Consider the following 13,165-nt stretch of genomic DNA (forward strand, 5'->3'; position numbering starts at 1 on the left):
ATCAATGTTTTTTCAAACCATTTCTCGAAAATATTAGCTTCCATGTTTTTAATTATGATAGTCAACATTGCAGTCCTCAAGTTTTTTCAACATAATTTCAAAGAATGCGGAACACATCCTTCACTTTCTCCGCAACGCACAATTATTAGTCGCGATCCTTTATTTGCAGGCATGTTAGGCGTTCGAACCATCAGTCCACCCTTTCGTAACTATGTCGTGAGTGTCATACCAAGTTTCGTCCAAATAGAAAATTTGCCATTGTTCTTGTGTATATTTACTTATTTGTTCTAAATATTTGTTACGCAATTCTACTATTCTTCGGCTTTCCATAACTGCTTGACGTTTGTTTATTATTTTAAATCTAAATCCTAGTTTCTTCATCCAATTCTGAGTTTTGTCACAGCAGCTCACGTTATGGCCGGAAGTATTCAATTTCTTCCTTTTGATTTCAATTGTAGGAATCTCAATACTTTTGTAACAGTCGTATATTGTTTACTTCAATGATTTTATTAGATGAACATCTGAAGGTTTTGGTAATCCTGTATCACATCACGTCTTACGTTCATAAGGTTTGCTTTTGACTATTTTACGTACAGTTGAGGAAGGAATTTCTATCCAATCTAATGTTGCTTGTAATAGTTTGTTTCCCTCGAAACCAAACTTTAGATGTAGATTCGTATATACATTGAAACATACTCTCTGTGTTTCAATATTAAAATGCATTCGAATCTTATTCACTGGTATCTCTATTTCGCATTGTTCATCATCGCTATTGAAATTACTACACTGGAAAAAGTCTGCTTTGTTATCACACTCGTTATTACTATTAGTACTTGTTTAAGGAAGCCACATTTTAAACATAGTCTATGCATAGTCTATGTAATATTGAATTAACTTCATTGGATGGCCTTTTTTTATTTTTCATCTCCCTAATGTTATTAAATTAACGAATTGAAAATGAATGAAGATTAAATCATGCCAAATACCCTTTCATGCTTGCTGCAACAACTATGTAACATGTGGGCCAACAATTATGATTTTGCAAGTTTGTGAGCAGTGGAGAAAGATTTTATATAACCTACAAAGTTCTTCAAGTATTTGACTTGGTTTTTGAAAAAAATACAATAATATTGTTCAATATATTTTGTGGACTCTTGTAAAAAAGTTTTCAACAACAGTTTTCTCAACATACTTATACTAAACAAAAATGTTGAAAATCGCACTTCCGGTGCTAGTAACCGCATATTAAAATGTAACACCTCCTTAATCCTTATCTAACACAAATTTTGACTAGCGCACATTTTCAATGGCTCACTCTGTATCATTATGAAAATTAAAATACAAACTATAGCTGACGTCATCAGTGTAGCCGAAACAGACTATAAAAAATTGCGAATGTCATATAATCCAACCGTTCAGACGACTAGCATAATCCATTTTAATTGCCATTCCGAACAAAAAGAGAGAAATAAATTTTTGCAAAGACTTAATTCCAAACAAAAATATGCTGCTCCCATTGCATAACTGTTAAGTTATTCCGTTCACGAGTTTTTCTCTTGGTTGTTTGACATAGTCAGTGGACACACAGAAGCATGAATCAGAGCATCTTTTTTTACAATTGTTTACTTTCGCTATCTAATCTTGTGCAACTTCTTGACCACACCTTGCTCGATACCTGTATCGCCAGAATACAGGGCCGTGCTTGTTGAATACTTGATTCATTATTATTAATAATGATAATGATACATTTTTTCATTGAAGTTGTGCAAAGGCTAAGAGGTACTTCAAAAGGCATGGTTCAGTTTCTATCCGAAAGTAGATAAATCGAGAATATCATTCGATATTCACCCAGTACTAAACGAATATATGAGCAGAATGGAGTAGCTATCTGCAAAATGATAGACATATTGAGAATTTGTTGAAATGCTTTGCTGTCTTGACAATATAATGACATGCTTTGAACAACTGATTTACTTTACCACAACATCTGGTCAGAGCAGATTCCAAACAGTGAAGGTTACTTTCACGAAGCTGTGTATCAATCCAGTTTACACTTTTTCCTCTTTTCTGCAAATGACTATCACGAACCGCCAGTAGTACAACTCTGACAATGTAAAGTGATGTCATATCTGTACGCACGTGGAGGAAATTCCAAACATTAACGAAATGCGATCGGGGACATATGAGAACGTTCGAATGTGGTATATAATCGAGTGAGCACCCGAGCACCGAGTGTTAAGTACATATTGCATTAGTTCAACTATCAGTTCTGATCTCGACATAGTTTGAAAGCGAGAAAAGTAACTAGTAGGTAGGTCTGAAATAGGGTCTTCACTATAACCCGCGAGTTATTGTTACTCACACTAATACATACTTTGGCAGTCCAGCTTCTTATAAGCTGATGTCAAATGACAAGGTTAAAAATGAAAAACTGATTCGATCCGCAGAATTACAAGCCCAAAGTGTATGCTCTGCTGTTTCATCATATTACATCTTACCTGATAGACAAGGTAGAGCATCCCTCCTGTAGCCTAACAATTGTTTGGTAACATACTTCGAGAAATGTATGTGTTGGAATGGACTACGTCTGGCCGATTATTTCCAGCGGTCTGAAACATTTTTTGCAGTTCTAGTCAAGAATCAGCAGCTTCTTTACTTTCCAGATCGATTTTTATCAATAGTCAAACTTTTAGGAAAATGGTGTTGTATCAAAAGCTCTAAACCTTTTTTCTAGAAGTTGTGAACGTTTCGTCAGGTCGTTTCATCGACCAGATTTCAGCGGTCGGATCTCAGGAGAAAATTTTGTGAATTATTGGGTGCTTCGAGGTATTTCAAAAATATTCTAAAATAACTTTCTTCAAAACTCCCGTTTAACCTATTTAATTTCTTTGTTGTATGTCGTTAGAGTAGTTCTATAAATCTCACAGTAACCTGACTCTTCACCGCGATTGAATAAACGTTGAACTTCATTTCTTAGCTTTTCAGATTCTTAGTGGGCGGTTCTCGATATAGAAGAAGATCAACTGCTTTGCGAAATACCTCATACCTCCTCCACACCCATCACATATGTGAATTGTACAATTGAAGAGAACTTTTATATCCACACCACTACTGGCCTTGAACCTGTTACAATATTGAATAAACTATGTTAAGGTCTGAAAAGACTGTTCAGTAGGTGCAACCCAGTACCGTATGTTGTTGGTCAGAACGTATGAGCTGATGACTTCATCTAGTATTTTTTGCCAATAACTAGTAACAAAAGATGGTTTGCTGCCCTCGTTAATTACAGATATTCATTTCCCTAGTACGCAGTGCGTGGCACATCCAGTAACTCACCTCTATGGTTTATATTCGTGGCGTTTCTTGTTGTACGGTGTGAATTGACGTAACATCCCATTTTCATTTGATATTCATTTTGCTATAGTTGACTTGCGACTATAGCTGCTGTACCCGAGTTTTCCGGAAAGTGAGCAGAGGAGGCGATGATGTTCATCGTACTTTTTTTATTCTGTAGAGGAACGTGGACGGCTACATCTTGGACTGAAAGCAAAAAATATTCCATATTTTCTATGATTGAACATGCTCTGGATTTTTCCACAAGAATGTTGCTCAGTTTGGTTATTCGATCGATATTTCCTATCCAGGGTTTCTGTAAGAAAGCAGCGTTGATCAATTCGCCTTGGAACTTCATTCCGAGGACATATGAAGCGGTCTTAGTCTATTGTAAGTTTGAATGTGAACACTCAACGAAGTGTTGCTGGAAAACTTATTCCTCCGCGATCTGAGTATAAAGAAGACGGCGAGTTATTTACGACACCTTCATCAGCCACCTTCAAGGTCGAGAAATGAGTTGGTTTAGTTGGCGAGGTTGAAAACACCCTTCACCACTGACGACGATGCGAATTTGGTCATCGTTATCGAAGACACAACTTCAATTTTTCCAAGTTTCTTCAAAAAAGATGTCACTTGTCTTTGTCTTCTGAGAACCAGAAAGTTTCTCAGAAGACATATATATGTTTGTGAAGGGATTTGGTTAATCTTGCCCTCAGCAGGATTCTCACTCGGTCCCATTTTGTCAGCCCTATAGGGTTTTTTAAAGTGATCCGATTGAGCAGTTTCCTGCTAGGAGGGGGGGGCTGGGTTTTGGGGTGGAATATAATTTACCCAATTCCAAAGTAGGATCGGAAATCCATTCTTTCCAGTACGGCCATAGATCCATTTTCGGCAGCAAAGGGAAAGAATAGCTCACTCCAAACTTGATGTTCACTGGATTCTATCATTAACTTCTTTCCTAAACGAGCACCTAGAATTTTCTATAAATTTCAGTAGACACTTTCATATCGATCTTTCTCTTTGGAAAAACATCATCGTAATCAGGTCATACAAGTCTTCCCCAGATATGTCTCAAAAAATTAGGGATCAATATTTTTCGTATCTGAAACTCAAAGACATGCATTAACTCTAAATATATTTGCCACTCGCAGGTATAGATGTAGATATTACCATACCATAACAAAAATAAAACATGAAAAATCAAACTTCCTATGTTCTTTACCACTTGTATTTGTAACTAACGTTACTGCAGTTTCGTCCTATAAGGACATTTTCAAACGTATGCAATAAATTGAAATAATCAACAATGTGAACACTTATATATCTATACACCACTATATGTAATAACAGAGGGTTCTTAACTCAACTGATTACCTGAATTTTGTTTACCTGGGAAAATGTTGGTACACCAATTTGAAAACCGGCAAATAGACTAGGTCGATTTGGTCATTTAACAGATTACATCCGCAATGCTTATGCTTATGAATATCCACGGATTTGAAATAATTAAGTTTCCAACCATTTTTTGCATAATGCAAAATTTCCGTAACTTGTGGTTGCATTCCAAGGAATGGTTTCAAAACGTCGAATCGTTCCAGATAAACACTATTACACTCCGGACACTTAAGCTTATTAACTCCAGATTTCTCCACCTTGTCCAAATTATGTTAAATTTCTTGATTCAATGCTACACAGAGCATTCTCGTTACCTTTTTGTTGGCTAACAATCTAGCCAGACTGAATCCAGAAGTTAGTCAGAAAACAAAGCCTCAAAGTTACGTAAAGATTAATATACCTCGAGATCAAACAACCAGAAATCAAGAAATTTGTAACTTTAACATACTTTGGTAAACGAACAGAGACTATTACGGGATTTTTCAGAAAATGTGGAAGTAGTATTCAGACCACAAGCCGTGTTATCTAATTTCTTTTTTAATGCCTAAGATGAAGTGGTGAAGATAGGGAAATCAGGAATTTATAAGTTCAAGTGTCTGGAGTGTGATAGTGTTTATGTGGGACAAACTGGCCAAAATTTCTCAAAACGGTATGCTGAAACTGAAGGGTCTTTCATACCAGGTAAAAATCATTAGACGTTTTCAAACCATTCCTTGGAATGCAACTACAAGTTAATAAATCTAAACGATACGGAAATTTTGCACTATACAAGCAAGGGTTGGAAACTCAACTATTTGGAATCCTTGAAAATTCATTAGCATAAGCATTGCGGATGTAATTTGCTAAATGACCAAATCGGCCTAGTCTATTCACTGGTTTTCATATTAGCGTACCTACATTGTCACAGTTACTCAATGAAGTTAAAGACCGTATGTGCCCTACAGTGCCCGTGGGTTAGGCTATCTATCGGGCGCGTCCCCAGGTGGCGGATAGGGGAACGGCCAGGGGACTGGTGGCCCTGTCCGGGAAGCCAATATGTGGCCTTACGGACGGGATCGCCGGACTCCTGGTCAGTGGCAGAAATAAGTAGGGCGAGGGAACTAAAACTCCCCAGAAGCCTTTGTGAAACATGCCACCGTGGACTAGCCTACCCAAGCTAAAGTGTAAGGAATCGTACCGACAGCTGAATGGCCGCATGTTTATGTGCGGCTACGAACAATCCCCTTGGGGAACCGGGCGAAACCTCATTGTAATCAGCCTTCCTCTGATAATGCGGGGCTCTGCCAGAGGTGACCAACTCTTCCCTTGCTACTCGTGGGAACAGACATATGTGAAACAAATAAAACAGACACAACAAAAACTAATCCCAAGGCTGGACAGAAGTGCTCACCTCAATCTATGGCGGTGGCTGGGGATGAACAGAAATGTCCACCACAATCTACCGCTCGGAATGAGGCTGGACATAGCAGATCACCTCGTGATGTAATACAAAGGCGGCGCATTTGCGGCACCGAGGCCAAAAGGAGAGAGTGAAAGAGGCAGGAGTGGCAGCAATTATAAGTGCACCCTACTCCTCCTCCACTCCACTTCCAACAGCAAGGGCACTTCCTGCTGCGGGCGCCTTGAATAAAGGCAGGGAACCGGCTGCCCTTGCAAGAAAGGGCCCTCACTTGAACACCTTCACTAGGGGAACCCCAGGAAGGTTGAAGAAGCCGCGCAACGACAGTAATGTCGCTGCACCTTCCAAAACCTTCGCCACCGTGATATACTTTAAGGTTGCCAAAGAGAGTATGTGTCCGGCGAGTCTTGGCCTACACCTGCCGATATAAAGGAGATGTTTCCTAGTGACCTGTGTATACCTTCTTGAAAAGGGCAGGATGGACGATGACCTAGGAGAACAACTCCTCGGGAGGATGTACAATGGGTCACATGTGGCCTAAGTGTTGTGAGTCTACACTCACCATCCCTACTCTGTTTAAAATCTGTTTAAAATCTGTTTTTCTGTTAACCAGCTGTCGCACCCCTACGAACGACAACCCTTAGATGTCGAAACTTGTGCGAGCTAAGGATTAACGAGGTCTTACCTTTTAACGTGTGATTCCTAACACGGATTGGTTTGAAAATGTGCTTATAGGACGAAACTGCAGTAAAGTCAGTTAAAAATACAAGTGGTAAAAACATAGAAAGTTTCATTTTTCATTGTCATGATGATGTCCTACCACGTCGTAAAGGCTACATCCATCAATTCCAAAACAGTGCAGAAGGTTTCTTCATTGTCCTTCCAAATAGGCATTGTTTTCTGATTCGGCTAACCTTTTGTAAGTTTCACCATTTTCAAGTTAACAATGGTGGGGATTAGCTAACAAAAGGTCTCTGTATATGTAGCAGAAACTATGTTTGTCTCGACAGTTCCGAGGACCATATTTGTTGGAAATTGTGCTAATACTGGCCAATTCAATACAATAATATAACCTAATCCTATTGTAACTTGAAAATTATTCGTCTTCCTTCAAAATAAATTTCCTTAATCTGAGTTTCCGATTATAGGCGCATTTATTTCTGCAGCAGGCATCGAGAAAAAATAAGACTAATCAGTTTTACGCAATACTTTTAGCATTCCTTTATGGACTCGATAAAAACTAGTTGTTTTTCGTCGTTCTGCAAAAGTTGCAACAGTTGAATAATATCGAGATGATATAATGCTCACTGCTCAGCTGTGTGAGACATTAGATGGCGCCGATCAAAAAGATAAATAAGTTAAGGATTAAATTCACTCGACTGGACTGGTTGTTCTCTCTAAGCACCTGCATTAGTCGTAATTCAAAGTAAATTTCAGAAAAAATACTCGGGTGAATGGAGACTCGATGTTTAGAATGTACCAGTCGAATAATTAATTCATTTATGGGATTTCTGTGAAGGAGAGTATGAAAAATCAATAGTGTCTAGTTGAAAGGTGCGTAAGTCAGTGTTTTCTTTAAATTCCTGAAATCCATTTCGTGTCTGAAGAATCATTTTCATATCGAATAAAAATAAAAACAATATTGTCAATATTGGCTGAAAGAAACAAAGCTTGAAACTCACAGATTTCAGAAATATACCGCTTCTCTAGAAAGGTGGTGAAGCTAACTCTGAGTTGACTGAGAAATGATATCAGACCACAGCAGTATAGCTTTATATAAGAGTAAGAGTGGAAATTGTTAATTGGTATGGAAACAATCATCAAGTACATTTACTTACCACATAACACTGAAGTACACAAACCACGCAGTTAAATCACACATTACGAAAGGTGGAAAATGAAGTCATCCTGAAAACATTCTTGGCAGAAAAATCTGGTATACGGATCGAAAATCGAATATGGGAAGGATGCTGGAGCGCCCGATTAACATCAGACATAATATATTATCCAGGCTAAAGTAATACCAGTCTTGCAATGTGCAAGGAGCATTAAATTGGGGTCACAACGAAATGAGAGGATCAATTCAATTGAATAGAAAAGAATATATTTATCAACACCTTATAACAATATGCAATTTATAGCATACCTAAACAGGTACACAATATTGAAGATCGGTTGTATTAAACACAGAAAAATGATTGATGAAGAGCATAACAAATATCAAAACTAAAAATTAGAAATATTAAATAACATACAATTATGATAATTCATGAGTATGCCCCACAATTCTGGGATTGATTGAAATTGAAAGTAATTCCACAAAAAAAATGTATTCATTACTACATGTATGTTTAAATGTTTGTGACATTAGTAGGGAGAACATTGCATCGACCAAAATTGATGGATTTTTTTTAAAAAACCGATAATCGATGTCGTATTGTTCTAATCATATTGGCTTGCCTGGTTTCATAACAATGAATGTCAATACGATTGTTCTACAAAAGATTTTAAATCTCTATGAATTTTTTCGGGAGCACTGAATAGGTATTTTGATGGAAAATTCATACTGTTGAGTTAAATAAATAAAGAGCGACAAGTTTTTCCAAGGCCAACATTTGCAATTATTCTTATAGCCTTTTCTTAATTGTTGAAATATGTTCAAGGTATGTTTGAAGATGGTTGACAATGTTTTATGGTACTAGAAAGGTACTAGAAAAGCTAACTCAGAGTGTATATACCTCAGTTTATCAATGAATGAAATAGGGTAAAATAGGTCACTCTCAAAATCTCCATATTGAAAAACATATTATTCTAGACAATCTGTGTTTCAATTGTGAAGTGTGATGACACTAATTGAGCTTACCGTTTATTGTCATCAGTATTTCAACACTATCGCCATATTATACTGAAACGTTTTTCCTTTTATCGCTCTTCAGCTTGAGATTGTTTTCGACAAACCACACAGCTCTTTCTTCGATTTTTTTAGATAACATCTTCAACTCATTGCTTATGAGAACAAACTAAGATGGTATCACCAGCAAATAAAAACATCTCTAAGTAGGAATAAGGAATTGGAATAAGGAATTGCAGAAAACATTCATACAAATGATGAAAAGTAGAGGCCTCAGAACTGAGCCTTGGGGTACCCCGCATTTGATTTTTTGAAATTGGATATTTTGTTATTGAACAGTTTTTCTTAAGGACAAAACAGAAGCACAACAGGATAAACCTCAAGGCTTTCCAAGTAGCGATTCACATTGAATTTGAATCGCTGGAGATCAATTTATTTGGAAAAACGTTTTCAGGAAGTTTATTCCAATCGAGCGCAGTTCTCCAAATGAAAGAGTTCTTAAACAGTGAAGTTCGAGGTGTACTGAGTTGAACCTCAAAACGATGAGCAGCCACAGTCCGTCGCTTATTTCTGATATTTACCGCTCTTGGTGGAATCAAATGTGCCAAGTCACATGAACACCTCCCATGAAAGTATATAGAAAAGAGACAAATCTTCTTCTTCGATGTTCCAGACTATCAACGTTGAAAGTGATGTTCGTGTCTCCAATCAGACGGATGACTCTTTTCTGGATAGAATCTAGCAGCTTCGGGGTATGCTCAGGGGCGGAGCTCCATACATCAGAACAAATACTCTAAAGGAGGTCTGATCTGAGCTTTATGAAGCATTAAAAGTTGTTGAGATGTGTACAGTTTTCTGATTCGGAACAGTGTTAGATGTAGATTACTCGGCGTTGAAGAAAAATGAAAATATTGATCTATTTCTTTTCTGTTCTTGACGTTGTGCCCAGCTTGGCAAGTGAGTCCGCTTTTTCGACGCCGAATATCCCAGAAGACCAGAGCCGGGAAGTCGCCTTGACTCCCGGAGGATCTGAGTTCAGCCAAGTACCTCTTGCACGTTGGCTGCACAACTGCGAAACTATTAATTCGCAATAAGAAAAATTTTGATTTATTGCTATTCCCTACAGTAAACTAAACTAACACAAAAACCGCGAGGATACGACTAGCCTCCACGTTGGCCGCTTGGACCAGACTAGAAGGTTCCCTACGATCCCTGATCCTGTAAGACACACAATCTGCCTACTTCTCTAAACACGATGGCGAGAATGCTCCCGGGAACACAAGGGCGTTTAAAGCCGCCGATTGTTAGTGCAATAAAAGTTCCCACGTGGAAATTTTTATAAACAATGCAGTTTGGCGCATCCCTAGATTAGTTTATACGGTATTAATACTCTCAATATTTGGAATATTATAAGATGATAATTGTAAAATGAATACTCATCAATATTGCAATTCAACAAAACTAAAATATTTGATGACTCGCCAGATACTGAAACATCATGATACTATAACCATAAAGATATGATCAATTGGGCGACGAGAATTGGACCTCTGCGCGCACGACGTCATCGCGTGACAAAATGCATTAGTACGCCTCAGCGAAGCATGGATTTTATATGCAATTTGGATTAATTTCGACGATTTTTACAACATTGTAACTATTTTGTAACCGGTAATTTTATGAGATTGAATGTAATAATGGAAAAATCAGTCTATATAATTTAAATTGCTTTACAGAGGCAAATTTTAATTTTTTGGCATGCTTTTACGGTAGCAGAATAAATCGTGTATAAAGTTAGTACAACACATTTTAAAATGGGAAGACATCAACATAATATTATATAAACGACACAAATACACAATATTTTTTTAAATGTTTATTTATTTATCAATAGGAATATCTCAATTTTACACAAAGTAAATTTTACAAGTGAATGGTCTAGTCTAAGAATATAATTTAATTAATTTACAATTTTGGTCATTTTGCGTTTTCTCATACTAGATATTTCTTTAATATTTCTGTTCAAAATTCTTATTCTAAAAAACATTTTGCACCTAAAAAATAAATTTTTTGCTGCACTGCTTAACTGGACACTTTCCGCTAATTTATTTGAATTTACAAGATAATTTTTTTCAATTTTCAAAGATTCTCCATTATATTTGGTGAATATATGGTCTAGCTCATTACATTTGGATAAAAACTCTTCACTAGGTTTCTGTAAACCACCTTCTGTTAAATGATTGACCCAGGAAAAAGAAATCTCATTGGAATCAGGGATAGAACCAAGTTTTTCTTTGTTTCTCAACTTAAATGGGATAAAACCTGCCAAATTTTCCAATCCGTCCCACCTTAACTCTTCCTTTGTATCGAGTATATTTTTTTCAAATATTTCCTTCTCATTTTCATCATCTTCAGATAAATCTAAAGCACTAAGCATTTCTCCGGTAAGAGCCTAAAAGTACAATTTTTTATTCAAAATTAATTTTAAAGAAAGAAAATAAATCAAAATGAAACCAAATTTAATAAATGAAATAAAATCCTCTTAATACCTGCTGCATTACTGAGTTCTTGGCCTCATTTACAATATTTGCAGAAGTGGTTGGTTGGTAAGTTACAATGTCAAGTTCCTCTTCAATATTTGCGGATTTAGATATTACATTATCATTTCTGCCCACCAAATAATTTCTTAGCCGATATTTGAATTGTAGGGCATTTGGGTGGTCATGCAGACCACCAATTGCTCTCATAATAGAAAAAAATCCTTCAAGTGGGTCCTGGTTGCCGGTACGTCAATAATTATTTGACACCAAATTCTTCTTTGAGGTCAAAAAAAGCTTTTGCAAGGATTCTATACTTATAATAATCCCTTTCTGAAACGGTAGTAAAGTATTTGACCCAATCTTTCTCATATCTTTAACCATATTTTTCATTTTTTCCAAAATTTCGTTTTGTTCTTGTAAAGCCAGACCATACCCTAGAATATTGATTTTAAAATGTATTAAATAAGTAGTTTAGAATAGAATATTGTTATTTTTACCTTTAACTCGATTTCGTAAATCTGCATGTGGTATTTGCGAGTTAAAAACGTCAAACCAGTCATTGACAATTTTAAAAAAGTTAGAGCACTCAAGCCAGTTATTTTCTGTTTTGTAAATGCTCAGCATACCCAATCTAGACATCGCTTTTGAAATTGTATGCGAAAACAACTTAGAAGCATATTTTACTTTCTGCCTTTGAGCACCTAAAAATCAATTGGAATTATAATATAATAAGTTCATGACCTCATGATATACACAAACAAAATCTTAATTTTAAATGGTAGTTACCTTTTACAGTTAATAAATCTGCGTTAAGCTTATGGGCAATATTCAAGTCCAAATTTTTAGTATTTTGCAATAAGTCTACAACTGGTTTGGAATTGATAATTTTTCGTTTAAAAGATATCCACTGTCAAGAAAATGATTCCTTAAAAGTTTAATCATATGTGGGGCGTCTGCAAATATGTGAATGTCTTTGTCGTTAGCTGGATTCTTAAAACTGGTGTTTCCTTCAGTATCGGTAGCTAGTTGAATTGTTTTTAGTTTTTTTGTTATTGTTATTTGTACAACCGGTAACTGCACAGTAAACCATTGTTCATTGTTTTGTTTTCAAATATTTGACGTGTATTTGATACACAGAAACACGCAAGGAACCTAAACACAGCGACAGCATTCACATCTCACCACATTTCACAGCGCGATTCGCCATTCTCGATCGCTCGTTTTGTCACGCGCTTACGTCAGAGGAGGAAGAGAGATAGAAGATAAGATGCGCGTGGGTTTACCTTTATGGTTATAGTATCATGCTGAAACATCAACCTCAAGAAAAATTAAGACACAACATGCATGATCCTTTTCCATCTTTATGAATTTCTTTTCCATTTTCTGATTTTTTCGAAGTAATAAAAGTTTATTCAAATCATCTAGTTCAACGATATGAGACAATTCTGAAATAAGGAGAAATAAATTGAATAATTGAAAATAACGTTGAATTTCCAAAGTTTGGGCTTCCATTGCCTGATATTATATAAACTGATTTGAAATCCCTGAAAGAACTAAAAAGAAGAATTAACAATTAAAGAAGAAGAATAAAAAAGAATAGTTGAAAAAAAAACAATTATATTAAGCAAAGAACCTGAAATGAAATAA

General features: G+C 36.3%; 2 protein-coding genes across 6 annotated transcripts in view; one reads left to right on the forward strand and one right to left on the reverse strand.

The window, feature by feature from the left end:
• Nucleotides 1-13,165, forward strand: part of LOC111514020 (uncharacterized) — a 44,433-nt gene that overhangs the window by 15,569 nt on the left and 15,699 nt on the right. The window lies entirely within an intron of this gene.
• LOC111513998 (uncharacterized) overlaps nucleotides 1-13,165 on the reverse strand; it is a 30,362-nt gene that overhangs the window by 8,675 nt on the left and 8,522 nt on the right. Inside the window, exon 3 of one of the 5 annotated variants that reach the window (XM_074169785.1) lies at nucleotides 3,337-3,540. The exons of 3 other annotated variants lie outside the window; for them this stretch is intronic. The gene's annotated coding sequence lies outside the window, so the exon portion shown is untranslated. Of the gene's footprint in view, nucleotides 1-1,979; nucleotides 2,141-3,336; nucleotides 3,541-13,165 lie in introns of those variants that run through there. One more of the 5 variants, XM_023170241.2, reaches the window with a different exon arrangement.

Source organism: Leptinotarsa decemlineata, unplaced genomic scaffold (genome assembly GCF_025532065.1).
Source record: "Leptinotarsa decemlineata unplaced genomic scaffold, Ldec_3_MD MMD2_P_RNA_scaffold_6, whole genome shotgun sequence".
NCBI lineage: Eukaryota > Metazoa > Arthropoda > Insecta > Coleoptera > Chrysomelidae > Leptinotarsa > Leptinotarsa decemlineata.